Source organism: Podarcis muralis, chromosome 8 (assembly GCF_964188315.1).
Source record: "Podarcis muralis chromosome 8, rPodMur119.hap1.1, whole genome shotgun sequence".
Taxonomy (NCBI): domain Eukaryota; kingdom Metazoa; phylum Chordata; class Lepidosauria; order Squamata; family Lacertidae; genus Podarcis; species Podarcis muralis.
In genome coordinates, this window is record NC_135662.1 from 42,419,711 (window position 1) to 42,426,821 (window position 7,111).

General features: G+C 43.6%; 1 protein-coding gene across 3 annotated transcripts in view; it reads right to left on the bottom strand.

Annotated features, from left to right (window-relative positions):
- Positions 1-7,111, bottom strand: part of LOC114600660 (desmoglein-1-like) — a 131,027-nt gene that overhangs the window by 123,747 nt on the left and 169 nt on the right. Inside the window, exons 1-2 of one of the 3 annotated variants that reach the window (XM_077933081.1) lie at positions 6,929-7,057; positions 3,648-3,703 (exon numbers count right to left, since the gene is read on the bottom strand). The gene's annotated coding sequence lies outside the window, so the exon portion shown is untranslated. Of the gene's footprint in view, positions 1-3,647; positions 3,704-6,928; positions 7,058-7,111 lie in introns of those variants that run through there. The other 2 variants (XM_077933083.1, XM_077933082.1) reach the window with 2 other exon arrangements.

Here is a 7,111-nt window from a genome sequence, read left to right on the forward strand (position 1 = left end):
ACAGGGTAAAGTGTAGCTCCCAGATGCCTTGAGAGATGTTTAAGGCATTGTTTGCACACTTTTACATGTAATTTATTAATTGCCCAAATGTCAACTCTCACAGACATGCATGCAAACGCAGCAGTCTTCTTCTACTGTACTACATTAGGCTGCTTTCATGTTGCTGAAATTGAGGCTTTTCCTGCTGGACCAATTATCTGTTTTGACTGGTTTCAGAGAGTAGAAAAAGCTGATGACTAGAATAAGAGCTGTTCAGTGCTGTGGGCAAAACTCCTACCCAGCTACAGTTACGGCAGATAAAACCCTAAAAATATGGTGTAGATTTCCATGCCCCTGATCCAGATGGGTGATTTGTGTGCAGAAAACATGATTTTGGTCAACTGTTTCCTTGTTTTATCTACCAAAGAAAACAGCTATTCGGACTAATATAGCTAAGTAGACCATTAAAATCTCTGCCTGTTTTGCATCTTTACAAAATTGTGCTTATTTGTTATGACAGCCTATAAAAGGCAGGAAAATGTAGTGATATAGCCCCAATTAGTGGCAAAATAGTTGATCGTAAAAGCAGCTGGGATCCTTTTGCTGTGATAAAAAGGGTGCCTGTGCACACTTAGCTTCGCTGATCTTCTGCTACAAGAATATATTGTTTTATATATTAAAGTTTTCATGTTTTAAAATGAGGCCTAGTTCTCTAAAACTGTGTGGATAAGGACACATTTGGGGCAGATGTGTTATGTGAATTAATCCTCTTCTATTCACAAAAGGGTCTGGTATGTAGAAAACAAAAGAGTGAAGCAGGCGCCCCCAAACTTGGCCCTCCAGATGTTTTGGGACTACAACTCCCATCACCCCTAGCTAACAGGACCAGTGGTCAGGGATGATGGGAATTGTAGTCCCAAAACATCTGGAGGGCCGAGTTTGGGGATGCCTGGAGTAAAGGTTCTAGCTGCCCCTTGCAGAGAGGGAGAGGGGAGGGGAGAGGGGCAGATTGTGGTGGAGCCAAGCTGACAGTCCTGCTACTGTTTTTCTTATGATGGTACAGCTATTTGGGGAATTTTTGTGTAGGAAAGAACATTCAGTCGTGTGGGCCCCTACCATCAATCTGAAGAGATGCAGCCTTCATATATAGGTTCACCAGCCCACCTGCTCTCTGTGACAACTAGGCCCATGACTGCCTTTTATTAATGCCAAGTTTTGTTTAGAATACAAGACTGGTCAGAGAAGGGAAAGGTAAAGCATATAAATGAGATTACACAAAACACGTCAGAGCTTATTCAGCACCGTTTTACACATACACCTAAGCTTTCCAGGTGAGCAGCTATCTAAATGTCCCTGTTGTCACCCAAACAATTAACACAGCAACCATAGTGCAAAACCACCACAGTGCTGGACAGTCATTATAGTATGTAGTCACCTCTTTCTTCTCATGCTTGTATATTACTCATCATCCAAAGTGTTTATAACCTAATAAGAACCCTTAAAGAGAGATAAATTTGGAAGGTAATGGTTTACCAAAGGCCATCAAGTGCACTTCCTAGCCAAGTCAGGATTTATTATGGAGTTTTCCACATTCAAACCCAACAAGTCAGCCGCTACAGCACACAAGCTTTTGTGACTCTTTTCCTGTAACACCCTCTCTCCCTCAGGCATCATGGCTGCAGAAACTGCTATGTGATAGTTGCCATTTATGATTGGTCATGTCTTACAGGTTGCATTGTACAGACTTTTAGGCTGCAAGTCAATACAGTATCCTCTTTCCTGTCAATAAGCTCTGTTGACTCAATGTCCGAGTTGAAACATACAGGATTGCACTGTTAGTCTCTTCCATCATTGTAAATGTGAGAATATAAGACAGGTAATTTCCAGTGATTTCTGAGATGCCTATAATTTATGTTCTCAATTTACAGTGGTTACATACGCTTCAGGTTACAGACGCTTCAGGTTACAGACTCCGCTAACCCAGAAATAGTACCTCAGATTAAGAACTTTGCTTCAGCATGAGAACAGTAATCGTGCAGCAGCGGTGCAGTGGCAGCAGGAGGCCCCAGTAGCTAAAGTGGTACTTCAGGTTAAGAACAGTTTCAGGTTAAGAACGGGCCTCCGGAACGAATTAAGTTCTTAACCCAAGGTACCACTGTATTGTTTTAGGAGAACAATTATGAAAGGGATTTACTTTTTAAGCACTGACTGTGGTTACAGAGAAATTGCAACAATACTTTGAAAAAAATGTATACAATCGAAAGACTTACAAGCTACTGGAAAAACATTGCAATAAAATATGGCTAAAGACACTTTGTTATATATCTCAACGACAACAGCACCATGTATACAGGCAGAATAGGATACAACATTTACACAAATTTTATTCAGGTAGTAATTTTGGCAGTGACTCCTATGTGATATCATAAATAAGCTTTGAAAACCCCAATTTCAAAAGCAGTTTGCCATGTGGAATGGGTGGCTTCTCTCTGAGGGAAAAACCCTTGGCCTCACAAAACCACAACCCTGAACCAGCAAATAATTGTTTAAAATAAGGAACAATTATTGCTGCAGCGGCTGAAGCTCCTCGTAAGATCATAAGAAGAATGTTGCTGGGTTAGGCTAAGGGCCTATCTAGTCCAGCATCCTGTTCTTATGGTGGCCAACCAAATGCCTATAGGAAGCAGGCAAGCAGGACCCAAGTGCAGGTCTTCCCTTGCAATAACTGCCTCTGCTCTTTGCTGGCTACCCCCCAGTTATGACATTGCATCCATGCCCAATATAATAGTGCTCAGGCAACACTATGCATACTCCGAAGCTTCCCACCCATACCACATTTGCATTAATAACAGGTGGTTGACTGGTACTTAATAATAGGATTGAAAATAATAGCACAACAGATCATAGATTGTTCTGCAGATACATTAGTGCAACTCCTTTCTAGTGCAACTATTCCTATATGGAATGTGAGTCCTATGTGGATCATCAGGACAGGAAAAAAAGAACGTGCTATAAAATCACTGTGCCAATTCCATGGTCTATTCGGTCATAGAGTCTAAAGTATGAATAATAACTGAATAGCACTTAGGTTATTATGGGTAATTATTCTCTAAGCAAAATACAAGTTGTGTGTCATCTACATGGATGGGATAACCATAAATAAAAAGAGAAATAAAAAGTGGTGCAAATCTCTTAGGCAGGACTATATTTATTTGTACATTGGTTATTCGGTTTTCATTTTGGATATGGGTCTATCTTCTAAATAAAAGGGAATCTTTCAACAATATCCCCACAAAAGAGAAAGATCAATTCAGAAATAAAAAAAACAGGCATATAAGTACCAGTTTTGAGTATGATAAGCATTCTAAATTCTTGTTTAAATGGCAGTAAAAGAACACAAACAAAATATGTACTGAACTCTGAATAAATTATAAATAGTGATATATATATATATATATATATATATATAGCAAACAGCAAACAGACCGCAGAATCAATAGTAACACTAAAAATATATAAACATCTGCACATACATGGAGACTGAAAACTTTAGTCCTTGTATCTTCAGTGAGCAGTATATATTCAGATAAATTTACAATCATAGATATTTTTAAAATAAAAAGTAAGAAGTAATGTAGAATTACAATATTGGAAGTATCACACCTTACCTATTTCACATGCATCCAATATAACTTGAAAACCTGCTTCTCTTGGTCTAGTCTGTCTAGTATTGAATAAAAAAGATGATTTAGTTAAAAACACACACAAACACACCTGCATCACCCCCCGCCATGTCTTCCAAAGCATGTTAATTTATTCATTAACATTTTACTTCATACTTTTCATTTGCATGCCTCAATATATGGAAGTTGAAGCCTATGGCAGCTTTACCAGCAATATACGAAATGCCATTAAAATGCTACAAACATAATACTCTATGCACATGCACACACATGGCTGTGCCCTTGGTCGCTAAACTCATCAACCCCCTCCCAGGTTCTGTATCACCCCCTGCTTCCTTCTCCTGCTTCCCACAGCAACTGTGTTCCTTCCCCCTGCTGCTGCCCAAGTGGAAAGTGAGAAAGCTTGCATTTTGCAAGCCCACCCCACACTGAACCTTTCAACACCAGGCATCAATTGGAAGGATCAGTGCAGGGGAGCTGAGACCTTCTTCTTAGCACCTCGTGCTGCTCCTGACACTATGGATCCTGAGTCTGGCTGGCTGCCACTTTGTCCTTTTCCACCTCGTGCCACTATGGATCACGAGGCTGGCCAATGCTTATGGGCATCTTTTTCCTTCCCATGCCACTCCTCATACTACTAACTGGTGCTAACTGGTGGCCAGCTGCAGAGGATGAGGGCAGTCAGTAGTGGTGCCAGCCTGCTTGAGGATCTGGATCCTGGGGGCAGGGCCGCTGACACTGGGAGGTGGAGGAGTCAGCAGCTGCATATTCTTGCTGCCCCTCTGCAGCTCCCCATGGCTGCCCATCCACTGCTTCTTGTCACACACACTGCAGTTTGCATCGCCATCTGTTACCAGCTATGCAAACTACTGCATAATGGTGGGCAAGTGCAAATACACACATACACACAGAGAGTTCCCAACAGAACGATAAGAGGGTCAAATACTTTCCTCTATAATCCCTATAATCCTTTGATAATCAATAGTATTTGTCTCATTGCCATGGTTAATTCCCACTGTATGTGTTAACATGAACCTCTTATGGTACCGTAACTCCAATTTAACTCAGATCTGGATAATCTTATTTGGGTGAAATAGCCATCTTCAGATGGCCTTACAGGTTTGCATTATTGGCCATCCTGTTCTGACAGGGCTGTGATGATATGGAATAGGCAACATCTATTTTAAACATGGACCTGCGCCAACTGGGGGAATATGGCACCTCTCATTGTATTAGCATTATTGTCAACTCAAAATTCTGGGTGGTGGGCAACCTTATTGTAGTTGAAAATCACATTCCTTCAGAGGAAAGAGGTCAGGGGCTATATAGATCAGAGACTATGCACCCCCTTTCTCTCCATCCATCTATCTCCTCCCTCTCTCACACATAGGTAAAGGTAAAGGGACCCCTGACCATTAGGTCCAGTCGTGACCGACTCTGGGGTTGTGGCGCTCATCTCGCTTTATTGGCCGAGGGAGCCAGCGTACAGCTTCTGGGTCATGTGGCCAGCATGACTAAGCCGCTTCTGGCGAACTAGAGCAGCGCACGGAAACGCTGTTTACCTTCCCGCAGGAGCGGTACCTATTTATCTACTTGCACTTTGACGTGCTTTCAAACTGTTAGGTTGGCAGGAGCTCTCATACATAGGCTTTCCCAAACCCTACTAGCCAGCCTTCCTACCTCCCTTTGGGGTTCTCTTCCACTCACCCTTCATCTTTCTCTCATTAATTCACTGTGCGCGCGCGCGCTCTCTGTCACACACACACAAACACCTGCCTCCCTTTGGGTCCTCCAGCCTCTGCTTAGTTCCTTCCTCTCTTCTATTCATTATTTTATCTATCCATTTATTCTTTCTCATACACATAATCACATTGCTCCTTTATTCTCTCTCTCTCTCTCTCTCTCTCTCTCTCTCTCTCTCACACACACACACACACACACATTCACACCAACACTGGATAGTCTCATTGTGAAATACAATTTGAACTGTCCTGTTGTGCAAAATATGACACCTATTGTATGCTAAAGACTGCAGTGTCAGAGGATCGCCCTGAAAAGTTTTTTCCCCCTGTCATAGAAGCTGGCATTTCACAACCCAGGAATCTGACAATTTATGATTGCTCAGTGATAGCTACTTTCTTCTGCAGCAACTGGTTTGCCTTTCCATGCAATCAAGAAAAAAACAATAAGTATACTTGTATTAACAGAAGTAAACAGTGGTGGTTGGTTAATTAGTAATCTAAAAAAGTGAGCAGTGGTATAGAATATAGGCAGAATCCCTTTAAAATGTTTCCAGATTACAGTATAACATACACTTCTCCATACCATTCAGAATGCATGCTTGTGCAACAGTTCCCAAATGCTAAAACATTTCCTAATAAATCAGGTGGTGTTCTGCCACCCCGAAAGGTGCTTCTCTGTGGGTACCCCCATTTTTCTTTATTGTGTTTCTTTCTCCTCAATAAAAAAGATCCCATCTGTACTGGATAAAATGTTTTAAAGGCGCCTATGCTCGTCTGTTATGAGAGTAATCCTGTTTAGTACTACTCAGTCCACAAATAATTTTTTACAAATAATTCTGTTATTAATAACAGAAAATGAGCCAGGCGCAGACTTGCCTGCTTTCTGCTCAGCAACCTGTGCACCAGGAGAGAAAAGAGGGCGCGGCTGCAGGACGTCGCTTTGGCCTGCGAAAGCAGAGAGAGAGAGAGAGGAATGGACGCATTGAAAGCGGGTCTAGAAAAGCGAAACTAGACTTCGTAGGGACTTTTTCCCTGTTCAGAACGAGGTGTTTGTTTGTTTTTAAAGACAGCTATGTGAACTCCTGATCTGAGTGTGGGCGAGGGCGCCGGCGTCTGCAGGGTCTCCCCTGGTGGGAGGCTCTGCTGGTTTCCCAGACGCCCATGGAAGCAGCCCGGGCTTGCCTGGAGAGGCGGCCCTGGACGTCCAGGGCAACCTGAAGACAGAGGCCGTGACGTCGCGGCCCGCCTCGCACCTTTGCCCTGCCTGCGCGCGAGTCTCGCTCTCCGGACACAGTCAGGGGCGAAGCAGCTGGGAACGGCGTGTGTTAATCCTCCGCGCATCTCCTATCTGCCCAGCAGCGGGGCGGGGTCGGGGCCAACCAGGGTGTCTCCCGCTCCACTCCCTGGCCGAGCAGAAAGAAAGAAAGCGGGGCGGGGCGAGGGGAAAGAGGGAGGAGGGAGAGAGAGAGAAAAGGAAACTTAATTAAAGGTGCTCGCTCAGAAGAGCCGCTGAGGTAAACTCACCTCCCTTCGCCTCGCCCCACACCCTCGCTCGGAGGCAAATCCTCCAGCGGACGGGAGGAGACTTGAGTTAACAGAAGGAGGACAAAAAAAATCAAAAAATCACCCGAGTAGGAGAAAACAACCGTCTCCGCCTCTCTGCTGATCCACTATCGCTGCTGCCGCCACCACCCTTACAGCTCCTGC